Source organism: Sorex fumeus, unplaced genomic scaffold (assembly GCF_029834395.1).
Source record: "Sorex fumeus unplaced genomic scaffold, SorFum_2.1 ptg000005l, whole genome shotgun sequence".
Taxonomy (NCBI): Eukaryota; Metazoa; Chordata; class Mammalia; order Eulipotyphla; family Soricidae; genus Sorex; species Sorex fumeus.
Genome location: NW_026606062.1, coordinates 5,020,084 through 5,037,011, shown reverse-complemented (window position 1 = coordinate 5,037,011; position 16,928 = coordinate 5,020,084). Strand labels below are relative to the sequence as shown.

Below are 16,928 nucleotides of genomic sequence, written 5' to 3'. Positions count from 1 at the left end.
CCACCCAGATTCTCAGTTCTCCAGTAGCTTGGCAATCACACTCACAAACTGTCCCCAGCTCCATGTAATCTCATCAATGGCCAAGATCCAGAGACTATAAAATAAAAGTCCCAGAAGAGAGTTACACAGTGTTTCCTGGAGCGTGTGGCCGCATTTGTGGCCATGTGACCTCTTACTGATGTACCTAAAGCAGCACACATGTGTTTGGTTTTAACATACTTGCTTGTATTCTCTTATATATTGGCTTAAATGGCCCCAGAATGAAATACAACAACCTCCACACACTTCCCTCTTATTGTGGTGGAAAGATGCACACTGGTTGGGTGGGTGTTTGAATATTATCTGGAATGAATTATTGTGAACTACTTTATGAAAATAAAATGTACAAAAATCGCCAAAAAAAGATAGTGGCGACAAAAATGAACAAAATGGGACTAAGGAGTTGGCTTAAAGGCCTGGAGTGAATGATTTGTATGTGGAAACCTCAGGTTCAATTCCATACCCTGTGAGGAGGCATTCCTAAGCACAGAACCAGGAGTAAATCCTGAGCACAGCTGTGTAGAGTCCTAGTTCAGATTTTACATTCAATGCTTCTTGAAAATCAAAAACGGATAAACAAGAAATTTGTCACTGACCTTGTGATAAAGACAGAGGCTAAGGAAGGGCAAATAGTTGGCTAAAGTCAAAAATATACTAAATGATGTCATGTCAATCAAAGTAAGTTAGGAGGAAGACAAATACTAGACTATTCACGTGTGGAATATAAATACATGAAGCCATAGATTTGACAATACTAAGTGGAAACAGACCCTAAAACTCTTCCAAAAGAGCTAAGTTTACCCAAGGAGGTGTGGCGTAGGTTGTCAGGAGGATGAGAAGGGACTAAGGACAATGGTAGTGAATGTTAGTTCTTAGGTGGGGGTTACTGTGTAGTAATATTGTATACATACAACATAAACATTAAAACTATAGCAATCTATCAATATAAACTAAAATTTTAAAGTGCAAAAAATAAGAATATATTGAGGCTAGATCCCCTTATAATACATTTTATCAAATTCTAGTGCTGAGAGAACACAAGTCAATTCTGAAGCCACAAAACCCAAGGATGAAATCATGTAATTTTCTGCAACTTGGATGGAACTGGAGAATCCATGTTAAATTAGATAATGTTAAGTAAGCCAGAAAATGGAGAACAGACACAGGGCACTCTTAATTATCTGTGGTATATAAAATAACAGAATGGCAGAATGCAAACTATTGCAGAGGGGACAACTTCATAACCCTTGACCCTGGAACATAGGAAGGAAAAACAGAGAGAGGAAAAGAAATTGTGTGTGTGTGTGTGTGTGTGTGTGTGTATGTGTGTGTAGGGGGAGCTGGAGTGATAGTACAGTGGGTAGGGCATTTGCCTTGCACTCAACCAAGTAGGGTTATATTTCCAGCACCCTGATCATCTCCAGGAGTAACTCCTGAGTGCATGAGCCAGGAGCAACCCCTTTGCGAAGGTCAGGTGTGACCCTAAAAAAACAAACAAAAACACACAAAAAAAGCAAGAAAAAAAAAGAAATTGTGTGGGGGCTGGAATAATGGATAGCAAGAAGAAGAAGATTGCAAGTAAAAGAGGGTAGGGGTCAAAATCCCCAGGGATCTAAGTAGTGTAGAGAAGTGGTACAGCTATAATTCCAAATATGCAGAATTACCAATACTCAAAGCAGGAGAGCCAAACCAGGACAAACAAATTTTACAACGTGCTTGTCAAAGACATAAAGGGGCTTGGGGTAGAGGGTGGCAGGAGGAGTAGAACTGACACTGGAACACAGTATGCTGAAAATTAGAAATAACTTTGTAAATCACGATGTATTTTATTTTGTAATTTTTTTATTTTAATGAATCATTGTGAGATACAGTTACAGGTAAAGGTAAAGGTAAAGGCCCTCCCGTTGATCGTCGATTTGCTCGAGCGGGCCCAGTAACGTCTCCATTGGAGACTTTGTTGTTACTGTGTCTGGCATATCCAATACTCTCGGTAGCTTGCCGGGCTCTCCGAGAGGGGTGGAGGAATCGAACTCGGGTCGGCCATGTTGGCCGCTTGTAAGGCAAACGCCCTACCGCTGTGCTATCGCTCCAGCCCAGTTACAGACGTACAAATTTTTCTGATTGCATTTCAATCAAGCAATGTTTGAGTACCCATCCCTCCACCAGTGCCCATTGTCCACCACCAATGTTCCCAGTGTCCCTCCCCCCACCCTCCATCCCCCACCTACTGCCTCTGTGGAAGACACATCCCCTCTTACTCTCTCTCTCCTTTTGGGTATTATGGTTTGCAACACAGGCACTAAGCAGCCATCATGTTTGGTCCATAGGCTACTCTTAACATGCATCTACCGTCTAGAGTGATCCCTCCAACCATCATTTCCTTAGTGGTGGTCTCTTCTCCATCCCACCTGCCTTTCCCCCAGCACACGAGATCAGCTTCCAAGCTGAATCACTATGTCTTAATTTCTTTTTAATTAAATAAAATTTAGTTACAAGTCAACCTAAAAAAGAAAAGTTAAAAAGCCCAAAGAATCTAGCTGTTACTTAAATGATCATATACATTTTGCATATAATGAATAGTTTTTGTTTCGATTTTTGTGGTTACATTGCTTCTCTATGCCAGTGTTTTACACTACTAAGTAAATATGAGAATTGTAACCCACTTCAAGTTTATGAAAAGAAAAAAAACCTGAAGAGCTCATCAGATTCTTAGTAGAATTTTTATTTAACTGACAATTAATTCGGCAATTTTTGTGACACATGTCAAAACACACATTTGAAAAAAGTTTTTCTGTGTAAACAGGTCACATACATAAGAAAATTTTCTGCTTGCATGAAATTAGAGTCCTTTAGAGTACCCACTACTAGATCAGATTAGTGATCAGATTAATGGCGACTGATTGTATTATAAAGATGGTGTTACAATACCTGCTATTTCTTCATGTGCTCTTCAGGGATATGACTTTTTCTTTCCATATTAAGAAATGTGGGCTGGAGCGATAGTACAGCAGTTAGGGTGTTTGCCTTGCACATGGCCAATCCAGGCTGACCTGGGTTCAGTTCCTTGATTCCTACACCCCTCTCGGAGAGCCCAGAAAGCTACCAAGAGTATCACGCCCACACGGCAAAGCCTGGCAAGCTCCCCCTGGCATATTCTAGATGCCAAAAACAGTAACAACAAGTCTCACAATGGAGACGTTACTGGTGCCCACTCAAACAAATCGATGAACAAAGGGAGGCCAGTGAAGACAGTGCAGATTAAGAAATGTAGATTAGGGGCCAAAAGATAGTACAGTAGGTACGAACCCTGCCTTGTGTGTGGCTGACCTGAGTTAGATCTGCAGTACATCCATATGGTCCCCTGAGTCTCTCCAGCAGTGATTCCTTAGAACAGAGCCAAGACTAAGCCCTGAACACAGTCAGGAGTGTCCCAAAATTTAAAAAAATAAAATAAATAAATGTTATCCCACAATCTCTACCATTTTTCCCAACTTGCCCTCCAGAGAAGAAAGAGAAATAAAGATAACTTCTCTACCTGCTTAAATCTGGTAAACCTGTAACTGCTTTGACTAACGGAGTTGAATAAAGGAACATGGCAATTTTTATAGAGCCCTAAGAAAACTGGCAATACTACCTCCTGCCTTCCAGAGTCCTCCCTCTTGGTACCCCCCCCCCCCCCCACTTGGAACCCAAGTGCCATATTGTAGAAGTTAGTGACACAAAGAGAACTGTGGTTAACATCTCTGGTCAACAACTTCTGCTAAACTTCCATTCATCTTAACAGGGGATCTTCTTTGAAACAAGGTAGGTGTAACAATGGCTATTAGAGGCAGGAGTTTACATGAAGAGTACATAGAAAGTTCTGTCAGTTTAGAGAAAGCAGCGAGCCCTAAGAGAGCACTAAGCAGAGTAACCCTTGAACACAGCTGGGTGTGACACAAAATCAAACAATAAAGAATTGCTTTTTTCAGTCATTCACAACTGGGTTGGAAAACCAGCCAAGTACACTACTCCTCAAAAAGTTTTACCTTTAGGAAAAGGTGAAATGTCTATCTCGCTCTATCCTGGAAAGCCATGAATTACATGCTTTCTCTTCTTCACAGTCTGGAGCGATAGCACAAGTGGGTAGTGCGTTTGCCCTGCATGCGGCCAACCTGGGTTTGATTCCTCCATCCCTCTAGGAGAGCCCAGCAAGCTATCAAGAGTATCCTGCCTGCATGGCAGAGCCTGGCAAGCTCCCCGTGGCGATTTGATAGGCAAAAAAACAGTAACAAGTCTCACAATGGGGACGTTACTGGTGCCCGCTCGAGCAAATCTATTAACAATGGGAGGACAGTGCTTACAGTGCTCTTCTTCACAACTTTCATCATAACATTCCTTAAGTTTTCCATCTTCTTTTTTTTTGTTATTAGATCTTTTTATTTATTTATTTATTGAATCACTGTGGGAAAAGTTACAAAGCTTTCAGGTTTAGGTCTTGGTCATGCAAATATCAAACACATTTCCCTTTACCAATACTTTTATTTTTCACCATGAAAAACCCCAATAAACCCCCCCACCCCTCCCAATGCCTGTGAGGCAGATGAATTCTAGTTGACACGCTATCTACTTTGACTAGATTCATTGTTTCGATAAAAGATGCACCATTATTATTTAGAGCTTACACCCCCAATCAGACATGCTGAAAAAGCATTGTGAAATGATTTGCTTTCTACAGCTGGGTTAAAGAATTAAATGAACCAGTACTTTGTATATCCTTGAAATTAACCCCTTATCAGATGTGTAGTTGGCGAATATCCTTTCCCATTCTGTAGACTGTCTAAAATACTGGTTCAAATCCACAAAAAGAAAACATTCAACCCCATGGGAGATGAAACGACTAGAAACTTTCACAAAGAAGAAATCCGAATGGCTAAAAGGCACATGAGAAAATGTTCCACATCATTAATCATCAGGGAGATGCAGATCAAAACCACAATGAGATATCACTTCACACCACAGAGAATGGCCCATATCCACAAGAACAAAAGCAACAACCCATGCTGGCGCAAATATGGTGAGAAAGGGACACTCCTTCACTGTTGGTGGGAATGTCGACTGACTGGTTCAGCCCTTTTGGAAAACAGTATGGATAATTCTCAAAAAATTAGAAATTGAGCTCCTATTTGATCCAGCAATACCACTCCTGGGAATATATCCCAGAGAGGCAAAAAATTATAGTTGAAGTGACATCTACAATTGCCTGTTTATTGCAGCACTCTTTACAATAGCCAGAATCTGGAAAAACCCTGAGTGCCTGAGAACAGATGACTGGTTAAAGAAACTTTGGTACATTTACACAATGGAGTACTATGAAGCTGTTAGAAAAGACGAAGTCATGAAATTTACATACAAGTGGTACTACATGGAAAGTATTATGTTAAGTGAAATGACTCAGAAAGAAAGGGATAGACATAGAAAGATTGTATTCATCTGGGGAACATAAAGTAACAAAATAGGAAACTAACACCCAAGAATGGCCGAGATTAGTACCAGGAATTTTACTCCATGACTTGGAGGCCAACCACACATAATAGGGGAAAAGGGAGCTCAGATAAAGAGGGGAACACCAAATAAAGGTGTTGGGAGGATCCTCCCAGGATGGGAGAAGCATGCTGAAAGTAGACTATAGACCTAACATGATTGCCACTCAATGTTTCTTTTGCAAACCACAACACCCAAAAGCAGAGAGAGAACAGAGGGGAATGTCCTGCCACAGAGACAGGGTGGAATGGGGGCATGGGGGGTGGGAAGGATACAGGGATCTGTGGTGGTGGGAAATGGGCACTGGTGGAGGGATGGGTGTTTGATCATTGTATAATTGAAACCCAAGCACAAAAATGTGTAAGTCTGCTACTGTACCTCATGATATCTCACTATTAAAAAATTTTTAATAAAAAAAAGAATTAAATGATGTTGTACGGCCGCAATAGCTATTTGGATTTCTGCTATTTTACTTATTAACCCTGGAAGTATTTCTGCTGAGAGTCAGATAATTAAGAGATTGGTTTCTGTGCTCTGGAGCCATGGCCTGACCAGAGAGCCGCTTGTGGGGGGCAACTCGTGACCTCGGTAGGGCGTGAAGGACGAGCCAGGAACGCCCCCCCTTCCCATTAGGTTTCAGTCGCCCCATCACCACTGGCTCATACCTGGCTTTCCACAAAGAGTTTTCCATCTTCTTTCCTGAGAAAGAAGTTACATAAAAATTGAGCATCATTAATCTGCTTTCTGTGCATATTTAAAAAAATATTTTTAAGTTATTTTCTCATGGCTTAGAGAATATGTTTTTATTCTAGTATTAGTTTAACTTATTTTAAGCTGGAAAAATAGCACATTTTCCCAACATTATAATACTTATACCATTACTCATGAGCGTTTTATAATATTAGATTTTAAATAAATATTAATTTTATAGATTTTTGATAATCATTTTATTTGTCAACATAAAATTGTACTCTTTTGATGACTTACTATTTGTTCCCAATATGGAAAAATCTTATACTGACTCATTAAATTAAAATAACACTAATATCTTCTATAATTAACACTGTAAAACTATGCCTTTAAATTTCTTTAATGGCTTTTATTTGCTAATTGCTTCACTCTGTTCTGCTGTCAGTCTGAAATATCAATTAGACATTGTAACTTGCAAACAAACAGAAATAGCACTTGCTAATATACTGAGGTCATATCCCAGTGCTAATAAATGTTTTATAGTCCTTTAGGGAGAATCAAATTTCTCTTTATTCCTATTAAAAAATATATCTGCCATACTATGTTTAGTTTAAGATATGCATTGATAGTATTTACCAATTGACAAATTCTTTTTTATAATATGGTTGACTAAGCTTTTTAAAAGTCTTACCCTATGGAGAATGGGCACTGGTGAAGGTATGGGTACTCGATCATTGTATGACTGAAAAGTAAGCACGAAAGTTTGTAAGTCTGTAACTGTACTTCGTGGTGATACATTAAAAATTTAAAATAAAATGAAATAAAAGTCCTACCCTAGTAAAATTTAGCAGAAATTAAGAAGGTAAAATCCAACCACATAAAATCCAACCAGAGTATTTGGAACATTTACTCTATATGTTCAGTATACAACACTGAACATAGTGATCGTTTAGAAGAATAAGTCATGAGAAAAGGCAATTATAAACATCACTAAAGTTAAGAAGATCACATAGGTACACTAAAAATTCAAGTCATATACAACATACAAGGAGGCAGAATCTATTAAGACACAGTGTACTTTGCTTGTGTGACATTTATAAAAATCAGCAGAACTAAAATTATAAACTTTAACGCTATTGTAACTACCAAAACTACAATAAAATTATATTAAAAATCTTTAGGAGAACTAAAATGTAAGACAATAGCAATATTATGGCCAAAATGCTTAAAATTATTCAAAGAAGGGACCAGAGATATAGTATAGTGAGGAAGGTGTTTGCCTTGCACGTGGCTGAGGTTTGATATTTGGCATTGCATAAAGTCCCCAGAGAACTGCCAAGAATGATACCTGAATCCCGAACCAGGAGTAAGCCCTGAGCACACCCCACCCACAACAACAAAAAAGAAAAACAGAATTATCCAAATAAAAATGTAAAATTAAAAATGAATGATAAAAATAACTTTATAAAGATTTGTCATGCTGCTGCTACTTGGTTAAATATGTGTGTGTATCTATATGTATATGTATACATATATAGTAGTTTGAATGTGAGCATTGGACATCATAAAAATGCTAATTTTCTGAAATAAGGGATGCACAACTGGCAAACCAATAGTCACTGTGGCTTTCTCATCAAAAATGCTATTACAGTTGTAGAGCAAGGAAATAGAAATCGATGGTGAAAAAAGATATTGGCATTTGCGTCAAAAAGTTTAAGTTCAAAATTGGGGCAGCCTGCAAGAGAAGAGAGAACCTCAGAAAAAGATCCTGGAATAGCTGGGATAAAAAAATAAAATAAAATATTTAATGTGAAAATCCCCTACACCTTCACATAGAACAAATCTGGAATCCTCAGTGGAGAATATGCCCCGAAAACTTGGAGAAGTGAAGAGATAACTTCCAAGAGATCAGCATGAGTATATTAGGTGGAGATCTTGGTTTTCACAGCCTGGATTTTCAAGACAAAATCCACCAGAGTAGAGCTAAATTAGACCGAATGATCCTAAATTCAACCCCAACAATTCTGCTAACAATTGAACTTTTTCTAGACCTAAAATGGCTATTTTTGAACATATTAATACATTTCAGGTACTCAACAATTTACCACTGGCAATTTCTAGCATGGAAGAAAAATGCTAGCCCAAAACGAAGCATAAAATGTGATAAGTAATAAGTAAAAATCAGCACAAAAAGGACCATAGTTTATGTAGGATTAGCAGATTATTGGATTATCTGATGAAGCTTTCTGAATGAATATGAAAAATATTTTAATAAAATAGAATGTGCACTAAATGACGGTGGACATTCAGAACAAAAATTTGAATTCCACTGCGGTGCTCTTAACTTATACTTAAATATTATGGTACTTCGCTTGTTCTGTTTCTATGCCAGGGTAGCTCACAGCTTGCCCTGGGTCCATCCAGTTCCTTCGTCAAGGCCCTGCTTTGCAGGGGGCCCGGTAACCACTCTCTGGCCCGCGGAGGTGGCCTGGGTGCAAGGAGGGACCAACCTAATGAACACGAGACACAAGAGACAGAGTACAGTTTAGAAATAGAAAAAGAGAGAAAAAGGGACAGGCTTTATTGAGGGATACAGGCTGTTTATATAGGGTCCGGGCAGCTCAGTCAGGAGCAGAGGCAATATAACCATATATGGTAAGGTCAGCAACAAGAGCTTTACCTAACTTTCAAGGTAGACATTTGCACATCAAAGGGTCTTGTGGCAGTAGGTGCATCCTGAGCTTTACATTTGTATATCAAAGGGTCTTAGGGAGTAGATGCATCCTGGAGGTTACTATAGATAAGGCCAGATAAGCTGTCAGCCTAATGTGTGGCTATAGATCAGGTATCTGCTGAGATCAGGAAGTCCTGGGAGACTGTCACCAATGTCTGTCCCAAGCAGTTCCTAACATGGGAACCATGGCCAGTGTCTATGAAAGGGCTCTTGGCTTCCCACACTGCTTTGGGGGTTCTGGGAACTCAGGACAACTGAAGCTTCAGTCGAGAAAATATGTCTATATAAAAAGGACATTGCTCTAAAGTAAGCTATGTAAAGGACATGAGGAAAAGAGAGAAGCAATATTTCACTGCAAATACAAATCCCGAAATCTCTGAAGAGTTTGACTCTACAAGTCTCTTTACAAGTTACTGCTTAGGGAAAATGAGTGATTAAGAAAGCAGAACACAGAAAAGTTAAAGATGAGTACTGAGGAAATGGAAGTGCTTTGGGAGCATTGTGATTGGTATTACTCAGTAAATTTAAGCTCCTTGTGGCAGAGAAGAAAGCACAAACCAGTGTTATCCTACAGTAAAGGATCTGTACCGAGAAAACTACAAAAAACTACTTCAAGAAATCAAAGAGGACATGAGGAAATGGAAACATATCCCCTGCTCATGGATTGGGAGAATTAATATCGTCAAAATGGCAATACTCCCCAAAGCATCATACAGATTCAATGCAATCCCTATAAGGGATGCATCACAAACCCATGGCAATTTCAAAAAAATTTATCAAACACTCCTGAAATTCATATGAAACAATATGCCCTCACAATTAGCTAAAGCAATTCTTGCGGGGCAAAGATGGGAGGCATCACCTTCCCCAACTTCAAACTGTACTACAAAGCAGTTATAATTAAAACAGCATGGTATTGGAATAAAGACAGATCCATAGACCAATGAAATCACTGTATCACTGTCATCCCATTGTTCATTGATTTGCTGGAGCAGGCTCCAGAAACATTTCCATTTGTCCCAGCCCTGAGATTTTAGCAGCCTCTCCTTACTCATCCTTCCCAGTTCTGCCATATTGGAGGATCCTTCAGGGTTAGAGGAATGAGGCCAGTTATTGTTAGTCTTTTTGGATATCGAATATGCCACAGGTAGCCTGCCAGGGTCTGCCATGCGGGCAGAATACCTCCATAGCTTGCCTGGCTCTCTGAGAGGGACGGATGCTTCTGGATCTTAGCCGTTGATAAGATAACATGGCGCCAGGATTAGTTTGTGGGTGTGACTGCCAAGCTACTGGAAAACTGGGGGTCTGATCTGAGTGGAGGAGGCTCAGCCCTGAGCCGAGCAGTCTTGGGGATCTCAGTCACGGGTCCCGCATACCTGGGTTCCTCTGCCAGTTTTTTCATGTGTGAGGCTCGTCCAAGCGTGTGGGGGATGACCTTGAGCATGGCTGTGGCTGGGTTCTGGAGGTTTTTGGCTGCCAGGGTTCTGCATGGGGAGGGGAGGGATACACAACCCGCCTCCTTTGAGGGGCCCCCATGAACTCAGCCTAACGCGGGGGGCAGGCGATTCTGTGACGTTCTCTTCTGGAAGCTTTTATTTATAGTCTCTGGATCTTGATGAGATTACATGGCCCTGGGGGAAGTTTGTGGGTATGACTGCCAAGCTACTGGAATAGTGGGTTTCTGGGTGGAGGAGGCCCAGCCCTGATCCAATCAGGCTTGGATACCATATACCAATAGAATAGGGTTGAATATCCTTGTACACACAGTCAAGTATGTGCTGTTGTCCAGTTGTTTATTGATTTGCTTCAGCAGGCACCAGTAATATCTCCATTGTGAAATTTGTTGTTACTGTGTTTGGCACATCAAATACACCACAAGGAGCTTGCCAGGCTCTGCCATGTAGGTGGTATACTCTCGGTAGCTTGCTGGGCACTCTGAGATGGATGGAGGAATCAAACCCGGGTCAGCCTTGTGCAAGGCAAACACCCTACCCGCTGTGCTATCACTCCAGCCCTCAAGTATATGATCACTTAATCTTTGATATCACTTGTATCACCTGTCATTCCATTGCTCATCATTTAGCCGCCTTTGATAAGGTAAAAGGTAAAGGTAAAGGCCCTCCCGTTGATCGTCGATTTGCTCGAGCGGGCCCAGTAACGTCTCCATTGGAGACTTTGTTGTTACTGTGTCTGGCATATCGAATACTCTCGGTAGCTTGCCTGGCTCTCCGAGAGGGGCGGAGGAATCGAACTCGGGTCGGCCATGTGGGCCGCTTGTAAGGCGAATGCCCTACCCACTGTGCTGGAGCCTTTGATAAGGGAGCAAGAAATATGAATGAAGCAAAGAAAGCCTCTTTAACAGGTGCTGATAAAACTGGAGAGCTATGTGCAAAAAAACAGGCGCAGACCTCTACCTAACACCATGCACAAAAGTCAGATCAAAATGGATTAAACACCTCAACATCAGACCAGAATACCTAAGGTACATTGAAGAAAAGGTCAACAAAGCCCTCCATAATATTGAAGCTAAAGATATTTTCAAAGATGAAACACCACTGACCAAGCAAGTGGAAGCAAAGATAAATGGGACTATCTTAAACTAAGAAACTTCTGCACCTGAAAGGAAACAGTGATCAGGATACAAAGACAGACTAGAAAATGGGAAAGGATATTCACCCAATACCCTTCTGATAAGGGGTTAATATCAAAGATATGTAAGGCACTGGTTGAACTCTACAAGAAGAAAACATCAGTCCCATAGGAAAATGGGGCAATGAAATGAACAGAAACTTTCTCAAATAAATTTGAATGACCAAAAGGCACATGAAAAATGCTCTTCATCACTAATCATCAGGAAGATGGAGATCAAAACAATTAAATATCATTTCACACCACAGAGATTGGCAGACATCCAAAAGAACAAAAGCAACCGGTGTTGTCATGGATGTGGGGAGAAAGGGACTCTCCTTCACTGTTGGTGGGAATGCTGACTGGCTGACCCTTTTTGGAAAACAGTATGGAAGTTTCTCAAGAAATTAGAAGTTGAGCTCTCATTTGATCCAGCAATACCACTTCTGAGAATATACCCTGGGAGCCCAAAAATACACTGCAGAAACACCATCTGCACTCCTGTGTTCATTATAGCACTATTCACCATAGCCAGAATCTGGAAACAACCTGAGTTCCAGAGAACAGATGAATGGACAAAGAAATTATGGCACATCTACACAATGCAATATTATGGAATTGTTAGGAAAAATGAAGTCATGGAATTTAGCTAAAAATGTATGGACATGGAGAGTATCATGCTGAGAGAAATTAGTCAGAAGAGGGAGAGATATAGGATGACTGCATTCATTTGTGGTGATATATAAATAGTCTTCTACTAGATATACAGTAAAAGACTAGTATCCATGGTCAGGGAAAACAGGGGTTAGGAAGATTGGTTGATGGTTGAAACTAACCACAAGTATGTGGGGGGTTGAGAGTAGGTAAGATAGAGAAGAGACCAGTATGTCAATAATAATAGCTAGGAATGATCATGCTGGATAAGAGCTGAGGGTTAAAAGTGGGTAAAGGGATTTTCTTAATAACCTTTCAGTACCAATATTGCAAACCACAATGCTTGAAATGAAAGGGAGAGAGAGCGAGATGGAGAGAGCGAGTGAGAGAGAGAGAGGAAAAGCACCTGCCATAGAGGCAGACTGGGTGTGGAGTGGAGGATGAAGGGAGCAAATCTGGGGTCACTGGTGTTGGGAAATGTACACTGGTGGAGGGATGCGTGTTGGAATAAGGTATGACTGATAATCATGAACAGCTTTATAAGGGTCTATCTCACAGTGATTCAATGCGATAGCACAGCTGTAGGGCGTGTTTGCCTTGCGCACAGCCAACATGGTCGACCCGAGTTCATTCCTCCACCCCTCTCAGAGAGCCCGGCAAGCTACTGAGAGTATCTTGCCCGCACGGCAGAGCCTGGCAAGCTACCCGTGATGTATTCGATATGCCAGACACAGTAACAACAAAGTCTCCAATGGAGACGTTACTGGGCCCGCTCGAGCAAATCGATGAACAACGGGAGGGCCTTTACTTTTTACTTTACTTTTAAAAAAGAAATAAATACACATAATTAAAATCAATCAGAAGATCCAGTATACGTTATATTGGAGTCAAAAACAAAAGAGTGATTGGAGAGAGGCTACATTAAAAGAACTAATGTCAGAGAAGTTTCCAAATAGGATCACAACACAGATACAAGAAAATCAACAGATTCCCTGAAGTATATGTATAAAGGCATATAAAAATATCACTATTAAAAATAAAATATCTTAGAAATAACAATGGAAAGAAAAAGAATTCAGAGACAAGTGCTGTCTTCAGTGGAAACTAAGGCTAAAGAATTTCCAAAGCAAATGCAAGAAAAAAAAGGACAAAGGTCGGTTTTTCAAAATAAAAATGATCTGTCAAACTTGGACTTCTATTCCTAATAAATATATCATTTTAACTCAAAAAGGAACCTATTTCCCAAAATAGTTTTGGTGCTGCTTTGGAAATAAAAGTATTTTAGCTTGTAATACTATCTAATGTACTCTGAGGATATTTTCATAGAGACTAATGCATATGATATAATAATTCCACATGATCTCATTGCTAAACATTCCTTAGAAAAAATCTAAGGTGTTAATAGACTACTTACTAAGGACTTATTCCAGGTAAGATATTTTTATCTTTGTTATGTTAGGGATGGTTTTGATTTGGGGATCTCTATAAGCATCATTGATTCAAAGCATTTTACTTCTGAGTTATCTCTAAAATACAAACTTGCTGGTGGCAGAAACTTCATCTTACCCATTATTAAATTCTTACCAGTTCACACAATCCTACCTTGGTGAAATTCAAAAGTAATCTATGGCTCTCACCTATGCAAATTTGTTAAGGACTGTTGTGATCTTGGTTTTGTTGTGATTGTTGTCTGTTATTAATTCATTACTCAGGAAACTCATTTTTGACTGGATTCAGACTTAGAGGTAGAAGCTCTCAAAGAAGACCACCTCCATCTCTTGGCATTTCTCTTTTGTCTCTTTCATTCTCTTCACCAAGTTTATTGCACTCTGTATCCTCTTTCTTTTTCTTCTTAATAGCTATTTCTTCAGTGCAAGACACAGGTGTTTGTGTCGCAAAACCCGTGGAGTAACAAGATGCTGAATATTGGGCCCTTTGTTGCTAGGTTTCTTACCTTCTTTATGTAGGGGCTTCCTCACAACATTTTCTTTAGAGATATTGATAATCTTGCGGGTCCTGCTAGCTCTTTTGGGCCCTAGATAGGGAGGCATACTGGTATCAGTGAGTCCAGAAATACCATTCTCCCCTTTCTTCACAATGTCCAAATGGAGAACCTCAAATTGGCATCCATGCACATATTTGTGCTTTCTTCCATTGGTCCTCCACGGTCTATAACAGGAATGCCCCTTACTGAGCAATGGTGGAATGACCCCCTGATTCATGGGGAAACCTAGTTTATCTTCCCGCCTCAGATACGGACCACGTAACCCTTCCATTCATTCAGAGCATCAACAGCAACTTTGGTTGCCAGCTGCTTCTCACAAAAGATACAGAATTGATGTTCATCATCCACTTCAATGAGCTTCTGGTAGCTGGTGGCTGGTAAGAGAAGTTCAGATTCATATTCAGACAGCCCACGGTGTGATTTTGTTAACATTTTGTTTGGTTAGAAATGGGCTCTCCACTGTTGGTTACTGATTCACAAAGCCACGAAGTCAACAAGGGTTGGTGGAATAGGGAAGTCTAGTAACCATCGCTCCTGGAGAGGATACATAGTCCTTTTGTAGGTCAAGGCTGGATGCAGGTGAAATGGGAGTAGCAGGATTAGGGGCATATGTCTTTAATCAGGTACATGAGTGCAGCATTAATGAAGTCCCCAGACTGATTGATTGGTTGAATAAAACATTTTTTTTTTAATTTGTAAGCTTCACAGGATTAAGAACTGACAGGCAGGAGAAACTATCTGCAGTGGAAGAAACACTGGGTAAGTTCACTCTATCACTATCATCCTGTTGTTCATCGATTTCCCCGAGCAGGTACCAGTAACGTCTCCTTTGTCCTAGCCCTGAGATTTTAGAAAGTACCACATTCGAGGCTCTTTCAGGGTCAGGAGAATAAGACCCATCATTGTTACTGGTTTTTGGCATATTGAATACGCCACAGGGAGTTTGCCAGACTCTGCCGTGTGGGCAGGATACTTTCGATAGTTTGCCAGGTTCTCCAGAGTAAGAACTATATAATAAGATGTCGCGTGGCCACAAATGAGGCTGTGTGCTTCTGGGAGCTGGGTTTTATAGTCTCTGGGTCTTGGCCATTGATGGGATTACACGATGCTAGGGGCAGTTGGTGGGTGTATCGCCTACCTACTAAAAGATGGGGAATCTGGATGGAGGAGGCCCAGTCCCGATCCAAGCAGGCTTGGAGATCTACACCTTGGGTTCCGCACACCTGGGTTCTTCTGCTGGTTCCTTCATGCGTGAGGCTTGTCCGAACGTGTGGAGAGTGGTCTCAGCATGGCTGTGGCAGGTTCTGGAGGCCTTTGGCTGCCGGGGCTCTTCTCGGGGCAGGGAGGGAAACTCAACTCACCCTTCTCCAAGGGGCCCTGGTGAGGACAGCCAGGCATGGGGGCAGGAGACTCTCAGGTAAGTTATATATTGAAATTATCCGGGGAAGACCTTGGTGCGAAGGAGTAATATCACTTGAAGCCTCCTGAAGGTGACTGGGTCACATAAAACAGAAACTGAGGAAAGAACATTATGAAACTTTGCTAAGTTCTCAATGATTCACCCTGTGATGATTTAACAATCACTTATATCTCAGATATTCTAGGGACAATGGAATTTTTTTCTGAAGGCATGGTAAAGCATTTTTAAACCAAGGTAATAGTTATGAAGTTTATGGTTTATTAAATCTCTAGAATAAAATGGTCAGGTTAAAAAAAATTTTTTTCATGCAAGAATAATGGTGAAGGGCATTCAGACAGGAGTGTGGTAACTGTACATGGATATTCAGATATTTCAAGACATAATTACATTGCTATGGCTGCAATTACTGCTGACTATCTTTACTGTCTTTATACTTTTCTTATCCATTATTTTTTAAAAATTTTTATTAGTGAAACACCATGAGGTACAGTTGTAGACTTACAAATTTTTGTGCTTGGATTTCAGTTATACAATGATCGAGTACCCATCCCTCCACCAGTGCCCATTCTCTACTACCAATGATCCCATTATCCCTCCCACCCACCCCCTTCCCCATCCCAAAAATATGGAATGCTTCATGAATTTGTGTGTTATCCTTGTGCAGAAGCCATGCTAATCTTCTCTGTATCATTCCAATTTTAGTATATGTGCTGCTGAAGCGAGCACATGCTTTACCAAATCTCTTTCCCCATCACTGGCTCTAGATAGATCACAAAAGCTAGATAAAAACAAATGGCTGGATGGTGAAAGGGGATGAGACACAGAATGATAACATAGCAGGTAGGGCTTTTGCCTTGCATGTGGCCAACCCAGATTTGACTGGTATTCCATATGGTCCCCCAAGCATGAGTAGTTCCTGAGTACAGAGAACCAGGAGTAACCTCTGAACATTGCTGGTGTGACCCAAAAAGACTATATATCTCTCTATATATAGATACGGATAAATATGTATATGTGTATGTATATGTATATGTATATGTATATGTATATGTATATATGGGGGAAGAAAGGGTGTTGGGACATTGTGTGATGAAACCCAATCATGAACAACTTTGTAACTGTGAATCTCATGGTGATTGAATAAAAATATTAAATTAATATTTTTAAAGAACAAATCAGAGACCTCAGGAAGTGTGGAAATTTGTTGAATTATTTGTAATCTTCATAATCTGTAA

At 40.4% G+C, this 16,928-nt stretch overlaps 1 non-coding gene and 1 pseudogene across 1 annotated transcript; both read right to left on the bottom strand.

Annotated features, from left to right (window-relative positions):
- Positions 1 to 13,985: 13,985 nt before the first annotated feature.
- LOC130030177 (40S ribosomal protein S6-like) lies at positions 13,986 to 14,705 on the bottom strand (annotated as a pseudogene).
- Positions 14,706 to 16,312: 1,607 nt separating this feature from the next.
- On the bottom strand, positions 16,313 to 16,419 carry LOC130030927 (U6 spliceosomal RNA). The gene has a single exon (XR_008793580.1). It is a non-coding gene; the product is annotated as a U6 spliceosomal RNA (small nuclear RNA).
- Between the last annotated feature and the right edge of the window lie 509 nt (positions 16,420 to 16,928).